Genomic DNA, 15,608 nt, shown 5'->3' with positions numbered 1-15,608 from the left:
GCACTGTTGTCTTATTTACTTGTAGAATGGTGCCAGAAAAATTATGAATGTAATGTATTTTCTGCATTTAGTCACTTAACAGATTTGCTTGGATTGAAGGAGAGAAACAATACCAAATGTCTGATAAATGTATAATATAAGGAATTAGATGGTCTTGATTATTAATATTCCACGGTTAATGGTGACAAAGATTCTACATTCATTTCAGGTTGTGTACATCACTGTTTTTGTCCTATATGTCTTCTTAGGATCATAAGAAGTCTTTGATCCATGTTAACAAGTATTGATTATTGAAAGGAAAATAGTCTCTTCCTCTGAAACACCAATTTTCATTTCATGAGCAAAGGTCAATATTATCTGGGTTTTAACTTTCTTAAATAAGATTGGAAGACTGCAAGTCAGAAAATTAATGACTACTATAGTCTCCATTTTCATTTTTATGTTTATATTCTTTCATATCCTTATGTTTATTTTCTTTCATTTCCATGTTTTGTTTTTTTTTCCTACAGAAATTTTTTTAATCTCTTTGTTTTGAAGTTCTACTTTCATCTGAGCAGTTTCAGGAGTTTTCTTCACCCATAGTTACCCTTTATTCCCATCACCTTCATTTCACCCTTTGCTTTGCCAACTGACCCTTGTGGTGCTTGATGCTCCTGATTGAATTACCATGACCTTTACTTTTTAGCATGGCACATGGCATACAGAACTCTTTTTACCCTGCCTGTTCATCTCTTCTGTATTTGCATATGAATTTTCTTCTATGTAGGTTGCTTTTTTTTGGGGGTGATGCTGGGAATTGACCCCCAGGGCCTTGTGCATGTGAGGCAAGCTCTCTACCAACTGAGCTATATCCCCAGTCCTAGAATGCTCTTTTGGGTAGTAGGAAAAATCCTGTTTATCAGTCAGTACCAAGCAAAGTGCTTCACTTTGCAAAAATTAATCACCAATTCCTCTGTGCTGCACTCAGACTATTTAAACACTATAATTTTCTTGTGGTCTGGGAATTTATTAAGTAATGCTTACTTTTGCTTTCTCAATCATCTGAAACAATCATTGACATTAGGAAAGTGGTTTTTTGTTTTTGTTTTTTTTTAAAGAGAGAGAATTTTTTTTTAAAGAGAGAGTGAGAGAGGAGAGAGAGAGAGAGAGAGAGAGAGAGAGGGAGAATTTTTAATATTTATTTTTTAGTTCTCGGCAGACACAACATCTTTGTTGGTATGTGGTGCTGAGGATCGAACCCGGGCCGCCCGCACGCATGCCAGGCGAGCACGCTACCGCTTGAGCCACATCCCCAACCCGAGAGAATTTTTTTTAATATTTATTTTCTTTCGGTTTCTGTGAACACACATCTTTGTTTGTATGTGGTGCTGAGGATGGAACCCGGGCTGCATGCATGCCAGGCGCGTGAGCTACCGCTTGAGCCACATCCCCAGCCCAGGGAAGTGTTTTATGCCTTGCTGAAGTGTTAAGTACAGATTTGTTTTATGAAATTGATAAGGTTTCAGAGGTAGAGGTTACTTGGACATCACAATGTAAGAAGACTAGAAAAAGGAGAAACTAGGAAATTATATCTTACACTTATTTTTATTGTCAGAGTCATTGTGCTGATGCCCAGGTGGCCTTGGCTTTACTGTGTGTGTGTGTGTGTGTGTGTGTGTGTGTGTGTGTGTGTGTATGTGTGTGTGTATGTGTGTGTGTGTGGTGCTTGGGATGGAAGCCAAGGCCTGCTGTTATGCTAGGCAAATACTCTCCCAGTGAGCTACATCTCCAGCCCTACACTTCATTTTTAATGTACCATATTATTTCTGTCATGCATTGTAAATGGTTTTAAAAATATTTTTCCCACATGAAGGATAAACAACTTAAATGGAACCTCACCACTGGCATCACAAACTGTTTTTTTTTTTTTTTTTTTTTTTTTGGTTGACCATTTTAAGGAGCAGTTTATTATAACATGTTAATACAGAATGTGGGTAGGGATCATATGTTTGTTAACAGTGTGCCTGTGCACAGTGGTTCTTAAACTCTTTGGTCTCATGTTACTAGGAGTTTCTAGGGAATAGGGGAGACCAAAGTAATAATACATTCTTACTGTATTTAAAATTCTAAATACTTTTGATTGGGTGGCCTGTATTTCAAATTTTTGGAAACCTGAACACTTCTCTTTCAGCTCTGACATGGAACATCTTAAAAGTTATCACAATTATCTTCACAAAAAGAAAAATTTTGCTGAAAAACAGAAAATCAATATCTTTTTAAAAAAATCTAGCAGATAATTAAGGGAAAAATGGCCACCCTAAAACTAGAGATATAGGGAAATGCAGAAAATAACAGTTGAGATCAGCTTATCAGGAATAAAATTCTTTTTGAGGCAGTGAGTGGTAGGAACATTTAAGGTAGATCATTTATGAATTGCTGGAGGCAAGTAAAATTCTTGTGAGAAAAATTCCTAGGACCTCATTTGTAGGAAGCCTGTGTACTTTACAGGGTTTTATATCCAGGAGCTCCACCAGGTTTTCAGAAAAGGAGACACATCCCCTTTTGCTTTGTTCAGCGGCAGGGAAGAAGTAACCACTTTGAAGTACTATCCACAGCTTTCTCCTTAACAAGGGCCTCGAGAAAAGCTACTAGAACCTTATGTGATTTGGAGGAAGGGCAATTAGACAACTCAGGGTCTTTCTAGCCTTCAGTCTCATAGGAGGGTAGGGAAGGCTAAAGAAGTGCTTTTTTAGGGTGACAGACCAGGGATTTTGCTTACTGAATAAACAGATTTTCGTAAGTTGATAGAAATACCCCCTCTACCCATTTCCTTACCACCACATTGGTAGGTCTCCAGTGGATTACAATTGAGAGTTGCAAGGCCTCATGTTACTAGGAGTTTCTAGGGAATAGGGGAGACCAAAGTAATAATACTAAAGGGAACTGAAGCTTTTGATGCCTTCAGCTACAAAAACATTAAACACAGTTTAACTTCTTATCAGGTCAACATAAACTTCACATGAGAAGCCTGATGACCTTAGGTCCTATACATTCCACCAAATCATATTTTTCATCAAAAAATAAAGCGTGATCCCAGGTATCTTAAGGAAGGCTAAAAAGGCAAAAAAAAAAAAAGCATTAGAATAATTTGTAGAGTATGACATTGATTTTTTTTTTTTAAAGAGAGAGTGAGAGAGGAGAGAGAGAGAGAGAATTTTTAATATTTATTTATTTTTTAGTTCTCAGCGGACACAACATCCTCGTTGGTATGTGGTGCTGAGGATCGAACCCGGGCCGCACGCACGCCAGGCGAGCGCGCTACCACTTGAGCCACATCCCCAGCCCTGACATTGATTTTTGAATCATTGTTTTAGTCAGCTTTTTCGCTGCTGTGACTAAAAGGACCTGACCAGATTAATTAATTATAGGGGAGCAAAGCTTATTTGAAGGCTTATGGTTTCAGAGGTCTCAATTCATAGACAGCAGGCTCCATTCCTCAGGGCTCAAGGTGAGGCAGAACATCATGGTGGAGGATAGCAGCTCAAATCATGATTAGGAGGCAGAGAGAGACAGGTCAGATACAAATATAAATCTCAAAGCCATGCCCCAATACCCACCTCCTTCAGCCACACCCTACCACTCAAGTTACGAATCAGTTAATCCCTATCAGGATTAATTTACTGATTAGGTTAACACTCTCACAAACCGCTCATTTCTCCTCTGAACCTTTTTTGTATTGTCTCATCCAAACCATAGCAATTATCAAATAGGGAATATAAGTAAGAATGGATCTAATGGGGAAAGTAGGTTGCATGCAAGAACAGATGGGTAATGCAAGCAAAGAATGATAACTCTACAGATAATTTAAAGAGAAGTGATGTCAAAAGCACTGTGACAGAAGTGAAGAATGCCTTTGGTGAATTTATCAAGAGGCTGGATAAGCTAAGGGAGACAATCAGTGAGCTTGAAGATAGGTCAATATAAACTTCCTCAGCTGGAAAGCAAAGAAAATAGAGAATGAAAGCAACAGCTAGGAACTATGGGATAGTTAGGAAACTTGTAACATGGAGGTAAGACTATCAGAAGAAAAAGAAATGTTAAATAATACTGGCTAGGAATTTTCCAAAACTAATGATGGTCACCAAGCCACAGATGCAGGAATGTCAGAATATCAAGCAATATAACTAAAAAATATCTATGTTTACACATATAACAAGTTTCAGACAATCAAAGTCCAAAGGTCATTGAAAGAGGCCTCAAGAAGAAATACAGAGAGGAAAAAGAATAAGAATTACAGATTTCTCATTAGAAACTGCAAACAATAAGAGAACAGAATGAAATATTTATAGTGTTGAAAGAACATCAAATCTGGAATCTGTCTAGAATTTCAGATTATCCCTCAAAAGTGAAGGAGAAATAAGACCTCTCCAAATCTGAGAGAATTTGTCACTGGTAGAGCTTCCTCATAAGAAAGGGGAAAATAAATTTCTTGGAGAGAAGGAACTTGATATCAGGAACTGAAATCAACACACAGGAATAGCATCAAAGAAGGAATAAATGAAGGCAAAATAAAATTCATAATTTCTATGCACATAATGACCCATCATAATGTGAAGCAAAAAATATATGGAGAATTGTAAAAAAAAGGTTGACAAATGCATTATTATGGTTACAATAATTACTTGTATCAGTAATTGACAGGTCAATCAGACAGAAAATCAGGATATAATTGAACTGAACAGTACTACTGTCCCCTGGACCTAATGAACATTTATAGAATGCTTTCTCAAACTCACATGGAACGTTTGCCAAGGTGGAACATTTGCCAAGGTGGAACATATTCCAGGCCATGAAACACCTCAACAATTTTAGAAGTAATTATACTAACTGGGTTCTCAGATTCCAATGACATTAAATTAGAATTCAATAACAGAAAGATGGTTGGCTTAAGCTACATAAAAGATTAAACAACATACTTCTAAATAACACATGGTTTAAAGAAGTTTCAAGAGAAATTAATATTTTGAACTAAAAAGTACAACTTGAGGTTTGCATGATGCAGTAATGGCATTACTTGGAAGAAAACTGATAGCATTAAATGAACAGAAAATCAGACCTAAAATCAGTTAAGCTTCTAGCACAGGAAGCTAGAGAAAGAAGAGCAATATAGACCTAAGGCAAGCAGAAGAGTAAAATTAGGAAATCAATAGAAATACAAAAGATGGTTCTTTGAAAAGAATAAAAATTGATAAGCCTGTAGTCTGGCTAAGAAAAAAAGACAAATTAGTATTAAAAACTCTTAAAAGAGGGACTAATAGTACTGATTTCATGAATATCAAAAAAAGTTAGCAAAGTAATATTAATGAACAACTATGTACACAAAATTTGAGAAAGATGAAATTGACTAATTCAAGGATATAGTATACTAAAACTTAGGAGAAATAAATAATCTATATAAACACACACACACACACACACACACAGTTTTGAGACATGATCTTATGTTGCCCAGGCTGGCCTTGAACCTGAGATCCTCTTGCCTTAGCCTCCTGAGTAGCTGGGATTATAGGCACATGCCACCATGCCTGATGTATATCCATTAAACCAAATCAATAACCTTTCAAAAAAGACCCAGTGGTGCCGTAGTCTGGCTGGGCACAATTCAGGAGCCACTTGTCAAGCAGAAACGAACTTTATTTTTAGAACACACGCCACACCACAGGAGCTCTGAGCTCTTCAGGAATTCCCTCAGAGCCCAACTGCCACCACCAGCTTCCCACAAGCCTCTCAACCTCCCCCACCCTCCTGCTCTTGAGGCCAATTGGCTGGGTCCAGTGGGCAGAGCCCAAAAAAAGTCCCCCAATGAGCAGCTCCATGGTCTGAAAGGGCGGGGAAACAGCCCAATGAGCATCACTGCAGAGGAGCCAATCAGTTGGCAGCTAGAAGTTTGCTGGGACCCCTTCGGCTGTGGCTCTCAACACGGTGGATTCACTGGTGTTTTTCCAAACATGTAAGAAAGAAATGATAATATAATTTTATATAATCCCTTCCAGAAATTAGATGTAGAGGGAACACTTCCTAATTCATTTCATGAGCCAACATTATGCTAGTTCCCAAACAAGGTAAAGACATTAGAAGAATGAAAGAATTCAGGCCAATATATCTCCTGAACACAGATGGAAAAATTCAACAGAATATCAAGTTGAAGTAAAAAATGTATACAAAATACTATACATAAGGATCAAGTGGGATTTATTCAAGGTATGTGAGATATTATGTTCCTGCTTCAACAAAAGCCAATTAATATAATCCATCATATTAAGAGCTCCCACAGTGAATAGGAGTATGCCTTCCATATAGTCCTCACCAAGTCATGTAAGTCAATTTCACCAGCAATGTTTCTCCTCATTTGGAGACCTGGGGAGAATAGCAGTTATGATTTCTCTGTAGTCCACTGAAGAGCAGTGTATTGAGCCTGAAGGAAGATGATTGTACTAGAAGCATTTAAATGCATTGTACAAAACAACAACAAAAACCCTGTAGTTCATAATAAAACATGATTTCTGATTTGTAATCTTTTCATATAAATGGAACAAAAGCTTTTTATTTTTACCTGAAACTAACTCATTTTAAGAAAGACACGTTTATTGTAGGAAAATCAGAAAATAAACATAATGAAAAAAAAAACTTCATAATTGTTAACAATGTATATGCTTTTCCATCAAATTTCTAAAATGTTCTAGGGAATGGGAATATCAAAATGAATAAGAGAGACAGTGTCTACTCATGATATTTACATTCTAGGTGGAGACATAGTAAGCACTAAAAAACACAATAGCTTTTTAAAATATAATTTTAAAAAGGTGATAGGATAGATAGGGACTGCCTTGTAGGTGGAGGCTCCATGTGGGCAAAGAGTGCATCTTGACAAATTTTAGCAAAAACATAAGAGTAAGGCACTTGTATGGGGGGGATGCATTTTAGGCAAAGAAATGGGCAAGGGGCTAAGGCCTGAGGCAAGAAGCAGCTGAGTGTGTCTGCACAATAGGGAAGATGGATGTTGGTGAGAGGAAGCGACGTGGGAGGTGATGGTGGAAAAGGGGTGGCAAAGGGTCAGATTCTGAGGATCTCTGTAGATCAGATAATGAGTCTGGATTTTACTCTCAAGTCAGTAAGTACTTTTAGAGCAGAAGAAAAAGACCGAAGAATCTCTCATTGGCTCTTTGGATCTTAGAAGCAGGTGTAGATGGGATCTCTAGGTGAAAGCCCTTTCTAATGCCTAGTAACCCTGCTGGGTTGAACCGGAGAATGCATTCCCAGTTGGGTCTATAGCCTGTGCTACGTAGCAAAGCCAATACCTGTGATACAGCAAAAGAAGCGTTTCAGTGGGGTATCTCCGAAGGCTCTACCTTGCTCCAGGACTCTCAGGTAATTGATGGGTCCTTTACTGCAGCTGCTTTGTAATTCATGGGTTCACCAGTCCTCCTTCCTTCACCCTTCACAAGGGTGAAAGCATGCCCCAGGAAAATTCTTGTGTACAAGCCCCTGAGGTCAGAATATGTCTACCAGAATCCCCACCCATGACGGCCAGTACCAAGAGTGTGTTGGGAATGGGCCCACCACTGAATCCCACTAAGCTTGCATCTTTCCACATAAGCCATGCTAAGCAAAGGCTGAATTATAACTAACCGGAGGCTTGATGATCCTCCAGGATCAAGGCAGGAGGAGAGGCTTGTAAGGAGCTGCTACAAGGCCATTTCTTATCCAGTACCTTTCTCCCCTTGAGTTATCATATCATATGTCCCCATGGCTTCTGTGGTTCTGAGGAGGTATGAGCTCCCTGCCCTGCCCCCACCCTCAGAATAGAACTTCAGAATATTAAACTACTCAGCTTCAGTCTTTTGGCTGCTTAGCAACGAAATGTCCCACAACTCATGTTGCCATCTGTCACCCATTTTGTTTTTGAGCATGAAATAAGGATTTTGGCACCTTTGCCTAATCTCCCTTTCACTGTCTATGTAAGTAACATATGCACCTAGAAGTGGATTGTTGTGCCTTAGCTGGTAGAATAACTGGGCCTTGAATTAATTATGTGTGCTTAACAGTGCTATGCTACCCTACCTTCACTCACATCAGCCTTTTGACCTGCAACCTCTTATATACACATATCTTCTGTATATGCAATCTTGGAGAGGAGCAGAATATTTTAAAAGTATTTATAATCTGAATAAACAGCAGGGCAAACCCTGCTATTATAAATTCCACAGGTACACAGTGCCTACCATGTACTAGTGCTGAGATGCCCTAGCAACGAGCTCTAGATCAGTGTTGATTAACATGTGAGTGCAGAAAAAAAATGCTCTGGATCTAATGCTGATTAACATGTGAGTGCAGAAAAAAAGGAATGCTTGCTCTCCTGGAACTACTGATGTAGATCAGTCATGCAGCTGCTGTGTTCCCACATAGATCTATTTGTAGCTGAAATTGACAAGTTTCCCTGGAAGTCAGCTGGAACCTAACCAGATTATTGTGAGAGACCAGCATTATAAAAACAACCACACTCAAAGCTGCCTATCCATTTGTCAAGATAGAGGTCAAAAGAAGCCTTGTCAATGAGTTGCCCCTTTTAATTTTTTTTTCTTTTTGATTCTGGCAATTGAACTCAGGGGCACTTGACCACTGAGCCACATCCACAGCCCTATTTTGTATTTTATTTAGAGACAGGGTCTTACTGATCTGCTTAGCACTTTGTTTTTGCTGAGGCTGGCTTTGAACTCATCATCCTCCTGTCTCAGCCTCACAAGCCATTGGGATTACAGGAGTGCACCATCTTACCCAGAGCCCCTTTTAATTTTGCCATGTTCTGCAAATAAATTTGATAGGAAGAAAAATGACCAGAGTTTTCAATGAGATCAATTAAGTCCTTATTTCAAAGTTTTTTTTAATAACCTGGCTGGGGTATCTAGCTTAGCATGTGTGAGGCCCTGGGTTTGATCCCTACTACCACCACATAAAAAAGCTAACATTTTAGGGTTGGGATATAGCTCAGTGGTAGAAGCACTTCCCTAGCATGTGTGAAGCCCTAGGTTTGATCCCCAGCACCACAAAACAAAAATAAAAAATCAGTGCTGGACACTGGAGAAGTATTTGCTCGTATACACTCTTTTTAAAAAATTTTTATTTTTTTAGTTATAGATGGACACAATACCTTTTGTTTCATTTATTTATTTTTATGTGGTACTGAGGATTGAATCCAGTGCCTTACTAGGCAAATGCTTTACCACTGAGCCACAACGGCAGCCCCTCTCATAGACTCTTAGTGGAAGATGATGTAATGCAAATATCATATCTCTTTAGGATAGTAAGGCAGTATATGTAAATATGGCATTTTATCTGGCTAGTCTAGGAATTTATCTTTATAAAATAATAAAATATATGCATAAACATGTATATAAGAATGTTAATTATGGCATGCTTATAAAAGTATTAGAGACATTTTTGCAGATTATGCAAATTACGGTAAACATTTGCAAAGAATTACTCTGCAGTTACTTTTTCAACTGAGGCATAGATAGCTATAGGAAAGATACCTGTGATGTATATATGAAGAAAATCTATTTGAAGAATGTGAAGTATAATCTGACTTACATTAAAAAAATATGGAAGTATTTTTAAAATCTGGAAGGAGAAAGGAAAATAACATTGTCTATGAGTGGATAGGTTTATAGAATTTTTAAAAAATTGTCTTTGCTTCCTATTTTTTCTATCACATGTATTGTTCTTATGATAACTATTATTTTTAAGTAGCTGGGCGTGGTGGTGCATCCTGTAGTCCCAGAAACTTGGGAGGCTGAGGCAGGAGGTTTGCAAGTTCAAAGCCAGCCTCAGCAATTTAACAAAACCCTCAGAAGCTTAGCAAGACCCTTTCTCAAAAAAAGTGTGTGTGATGGTCTGGGGATGTGGCTCAAGCGGTAGCGTGCTCGCCTGGTATGCGTGCGGCCCGGGTTCGATCCTCAGCACCACATACAAACAAAGACGTTGTGTCCGCCGAGAACTAAAAAATAAATATTAAAAAAAAATGTGTGTGTGTGTGTGTGTGTGTGTGTAGGGGGAACTGGGGATGTGGTAGGGTTGTGGCTCAGTGACTGAGTGCCCCTGGGTTAAATAGTACCTAAAAAAACGAAAAATTATTTTTGAGTAAAAAAATAATAAAAGGGTCTGGGATATATAGCTCAGTTGACAGAGTACTTGCCTTGTATGCATAAGGCCCTGGGTTCAATCTGCAGCTCAAAAACAAACAAACAAAATAATAATAAAAGATCCTTTTCTTTAATCACTGCATTCTTTTTGGCCAAAAACAAGACATAAAAACAAAAATTATTGTTCCTTTATAGGAACAATAATGTTATTACAAATTACATGTGTTATTACCAAATGTTTTTAAAAATGCAGTTAAAAATTCTTTTACTAAACTCATCTTTCCTCAGCCCCTGATATATTCTCTTCTCTTCTATGGATTCTATTTAGAGAAATCATAAATGCTTTTCTTCCCAAAGATTCCAAGGAGAACTCAATCCTTGGTGGACTATTTTTTGTTGAGTTAAATACAGTTTGTGTAGCCAAATGACTGTATGGGGTTCCACCTGGGAGGTGGGGCCCCACTCATTGGAAAGGTCAACTCAGTGCTAACTGTGGTCCAAAACTGGCAAATCAAACTATAAGGCCAGCCTAGGAGGCATGAGCTGGGAGAGAACCACAAAACCCTAACCCTGCAATTCAGTCCCAACGAGAACTATGCCTGGATAAGAAATTAAAGCATCAGATCACCTCTCACTTTGAGTGAGTAGAGGTTTCCATCTACAGGGGAAGAAAAAAATTCCCAGTGTGAGGAAACATTTAGGAAAAGAATTCAGCTGTTCTGTAGGTGGTAGGAACTACCACATCACAATGATGGTGATAATGGCTAGTATTTGTTGAGTGATGATTTTTGTGTCCAGCACTGGATCTTACAGATATTTAACCATTACAGAGAGACCCTGTGGGGTAGCTAATACTGTTAGCATCCCCATTTTATTAGTGAAAGCAATTGTAAGCAGGAAACACCAGCATAGGGAGGTTAAAAACCTGCCCAAAGCCACACAGTAAGAAAAAGGGTCAGGAATTGGTTTCAGTTAGTCTGGTTCAAGAGATAGACTGTAAACCACAAAACTCACAATTTCAAAACATTGTGTTCTATTAGAATTGGTTGTGAGCTATTGCCTTCTGTTTGTCTCAATTTCAACTCAGAAAGATGGATAGTTTAATGCTGGTCACTTATAAGCAGGGTATAAATGAAATAATATTAGTCAAGGTTTACTGCCATGTCTGAGTTTATTGCTCTGTCTGAATTTAGAGGTTCAGGTGGAGAAAGTCGTTCCAGATTAACAAAATTGAGGTTTGAGTAATTGCTCATATGTGCCAGCACCTAATGACCTATGTTTGATACATAGGGATCCAGAGTTCCTGCCCTAATGGCACTCACAAACACTTTGAGTAAGCAAACTTCCAATGCAGCCAAGTAACCACTGGAAACTTACAGGTAACTCACAGAGCAACCAAGTAACCACGGGAATAGAGGGACATTGGGAGATGAAATGGTCAATTGCATAGTAGCAAGCCTGGCTCCTTAGTGATATCCAGGCCCATTCAAGGCTATCTCCCTGCCTCAGTGGGAAGGAATTTAGAGAAACTTAGAAAAATGAAACATTTTTGAATGGGAAAAAAAGAGTAACAAAAGTCACATCTATTTCAACTCAGCTTCAGTAGATTCTTGTACTCAGGACAAATGTCTAGTCAGCTAGATACAGCAGGAACTGGAAATCCTTAAGACATAAGAAATTAAGTTTTTTCAGCTGGGCATAGTGGTGCACACCTGTAATCCCAAGGGCTTGGGAGGCTGAGGCAGGAGGATTGTGAGTTCAAAGCCAGTCTCAGCAAAAACAAGGAGCTAAGCAACCCAGACACTGTCTCTAAACGAAAAGAAAGGGAGGAAGGAAGGAAGGAGCAATTAATGCCAGAGGGGGAGAGGTAGGAATCAGTGAAGCTTCACAGGGGAGGTGGCATTTGAAAGAAGTCTCACAAAGTTGGTGTTTGTTGAAACAGATAAAGGAGAGGACACCTGGAGGGCCTTTTAGCCAAGGATGGGGTGTGGGGAAATGCAGGCCATGAGGCTGAAAGGTAAGTTGTGTTGAGTTGTAGACAGGATGATATGTGAAGGATCTAGGGGGCAAATTTTAAGGAGGCACTCACTCTCAGGCAAGAGTAGGGTTAGTATAGTGGTTGTGGCCAATAAGCAAAGAATTGACTTCAAAATCTCTTATATGGGTGATTTCCATTTTGAGAAGATGTACTTTTCCTTATTCTATGTGAAACTAAAACCTTGGACATTATATATAAAAGAGCATATGTTTCAGACAAGTAGAAGAATTCTGACTAATAGAGACCTTGAGAATCCAAGGACTGTCATGGTGATGAATTCCCTGGGTTTTGTTTTTGCCTTATATTTCCACATTTGGGGCTGAAGGTGCCTGCAACTTGGAAACACCAGTGAGTTCAGGCAAAAGTCTCCAACAAACCATACTCTGTTTAACCAAAGGACCAGGAAATGGGCAGCCTAGCAAGACAGAAAACTTTTACGAAGTTTCTGCTTCATTCTGACAAACACAAGGTAAACTGTGGCCTGACTCCAATCCCACTAGAAAAGACTGAATGAATGTAGGGTGTAGACTTCACCAGACTGTATTCTCACCAGACTGTAAAATGGTGTCTCAAACTATTCTTCCATGCCTGGATGGTGTCAGATAAGTCTCAGTAGAGCTGAGACTCAACCCTGGGTGGTAATAATTCTCCATCCATGTGGTATCAGTAGAGACCCTTGGGGAATTGAGATTTCCATCCTTACCCTATTGGTAATGAGATACCCTCCTACCCAACTGCTGGGGTAGCATCAGAAGGAGGCCTATTGGAAACTGCACTGTCTGGAAACCAAAGCCACAAGGAGATTTTTCTGTAATCTTCTCTATAAGAACCTGGTTGAAGTCCTAGAGGCAAATCTCATGAAAATGTACTCCCGTCCCAACCAAAACAAAAATTGGGCCTCAGAGAGTTTTAATCTCTCAAAATAGTTCTCATTCAGCCTCCAGTAAGACATTAATTACCATTTAAATATTCCTACCAGTTGCTGGCTCTGATGGTGGATTCTCTTCCTGGTAAGCTGTAGTGCTTTTTATTCATCTGCCTACCCATTTTCTTTCTTTTTATTTATTATTATTATTATTATTTGTAATGCCTTTTGCCCTGCTTGAATTCTCTGGTTGACTTCTGCAGAGTTGCTGATTTTTCAGTTTGTTCAGCATTGTGAACAATTGTCAACAATCCTCTTGTTGTGAGGATGACAGTAACAATTCCCAAGCTCTTTACATGTGGGAACAGAAACTGAAAGTCCTGTGTTAATTTTTACCCGTTATTTTATTTATTTAGAAGTGTTCTTCAGTTTGGGTAATCTCAATATATCTTTAAGTTCACTGAAGTTTTCATTGCTTATCCCTTTCTTGTGGGCCACACTTTCTTGTTTCTTTATATATCTTAAGTCTTTCTCAAATTTGGACATTTAAAATAATATATCATGGAGCCGGGTGCAGTATCGCACGCCTATAATCCCAGCGACTCGGGAGGCTGAGGCAGTAGGATTGTGAGTTCAAAGCTAGCTTCAGCAAAAGTGAGGTGCTAAGCAACTCAGTGAGACCCTATCTAAATAAAATGCAAAATCCCTGGTACCCCCTGCCAAAAAATATATATTTATATTTATATTTCATGGCATCTTTGGAAATCAGATTCTTTCCTTTCTCTAGGGTTTGCTGTTTCTGTTGCTTAGTATAGTTGTGTAGTTGTTGTTTACTGTTTTTTTTTCCTCTCAACTATTTCTGTAAAGCCTGTATTCTTTGTCATATGTGGACACTGAAAAATCTACTGATTAGCTTAGTGGTCTCCTAACAAATGGGCAAATATTTCTTTAAATGTCTGGAAAAATGGAATACCCTAGTCATTGTTGAGTGGCTTTGTTTGCATGTGAGGCATGCCTTCAAAGCTCAGCCAAACAGTTGAAAACTCTTCCTTGGCCTTCCTGCTTGGGAAGAACCTCAAGGTCAGCTCGAGGATATAGCTTTGGACTTAACCTTGAGCCTGCTCACAGTCCTGGACATGCATAAAGCCTTACACATGTGCATGATCTCCTAGACTTCTGGGAACATGTTAGAGCTTTTCAAAATTCCTGCAGTTTTGGGATTTGGGAACATAATGTTTCCCCAGGTTTTCCTGTAAGCTTTTTTGGCCAATCTATCATTTGCCCCAAATGTTATCCACTACCTTAGGCAGGAAGTTAAAAGAAAATTGCCTGGAATAGTTTTTGCTGGGGTTCTGTTGGGAGAAGGATTATTACACTGGGTGATCTTCAGGTCAGGTCAGCTTTGCAAATGTGGTCTTAAAGGTAACCAGCAAAAAGTTCAAACAATGAGAGAGTTATTTGTTAATGAGGACTTGAAAGAGCTCCACCTTTGTTCTGTTTCTCTGATAGCTGCTCTGAAACGAGGCTGTTATTTCAAGGTTACTATGGAGCTAAAGAGCAAGTGATGGGACAATGCCACAGAGTTTGCTATTTATACTGATCTTTGGTTGTTTCTCTTAAATTAATGCTTTTTGGAATGCTGCAAGGCTTTAGTTGATTTCAAGAGTTAAGAAAAAAAATGTTCTTAAAAATATTGCTCGACTTGTATTTGTTTTATGGAATGATGTTGTGGAAGTTCTTATGCCACCATTTTTGTCGACATCTACTGTGCTGTTCTTGATCTCATCCAGTTTGTAGCTAGAACAGTAAGGAAGTTGTAGTTAAAATAATTCCGTGCCTTTGCTGGATCAAAGTACCTTGAAATTATAGAATCCTGAATAAAGTGGGTAGCCTACTCAAATTACTTTGAGCCTTTTTATCTTGTCTATAAAGCACGGTATGATACCAATGAACCCATATCTGAATCCTGTTAAATGGCTACGTACTATTTCACAGGGTGGCTAAAATATAAAGTCTAAACAGTTTTCTGTAATTGACCTTTTAGATTCATGAGCATTTTTAGATAGTATTCTCTCCACATTACTTCCCTTTGATTTTATCCAGATTTGCTTTGGATTAGCAATCAGAACTTAAGTTTATCTGATGGAAACAAAATCTGAAAAGAGAAGATTGGGAGTCCCATGATGTAAGACAGTGTTTGGGTGATTCCATTTCCATTGGTACTAAGCTATATCTGAGCATAGAATGGAATTCAGAACTTCATGAAAGAAGAACTGCTGTCTAGAGGGTTGATGTCACATAGCCTGTGTCCTCACTGACAGTGGCTATCCATTCTGCCAACTCTGGTGGAAGATTACACTTCTCAAAGTGAGTTCTTCAGTCCTGGATCTTAATAATTAGAGTCTGCTTTATTAAATTAAAGGTTTCTGAAGTTCCTGATAAAGATGTCCTGTTTCATAAAATGTATTTTAATTGTAATTTTGTTTTTACTGCCAGACTTCATCCAGCCAAGAAGACTCAGAAGGTA

At 38.7% G+C, this 15,608-nt stretch overlaps 1 protein-coding gene across 1 annotated transcript in view; it reads left to right on the top strand.

The window, feature by feature from the left end:
• The window catches only part of CUZD1 (CUB and zona pellucida like domains 1), a 31,522-nt gene that overhangs the window by 854 nt on the left and 15,060 nt on the right, over positions 1 to 15,608 (top strand). The gene's annotated exons all lie outside the window — the stretch shown is intronic.

The sequence above is a fragment of the Spermophilus citellus genome (genome assembly GCF_964194105.1).
Source record: "Spermophilus citellus genome assembly, chromosome: 15".
NCBI classification, from domain to species: domain Eukaryota; kingdom Metazoa; phylum Chordata; class Mammalia; order Rodentia; family Sciuridae; genus Spermophilus; species Spermophilus citellus.
The sequence above is the reverse complement of the archived record's forward strand: the minus strand, read 5'-3'. Positions and strand labels throughout refer to the sequence as shown.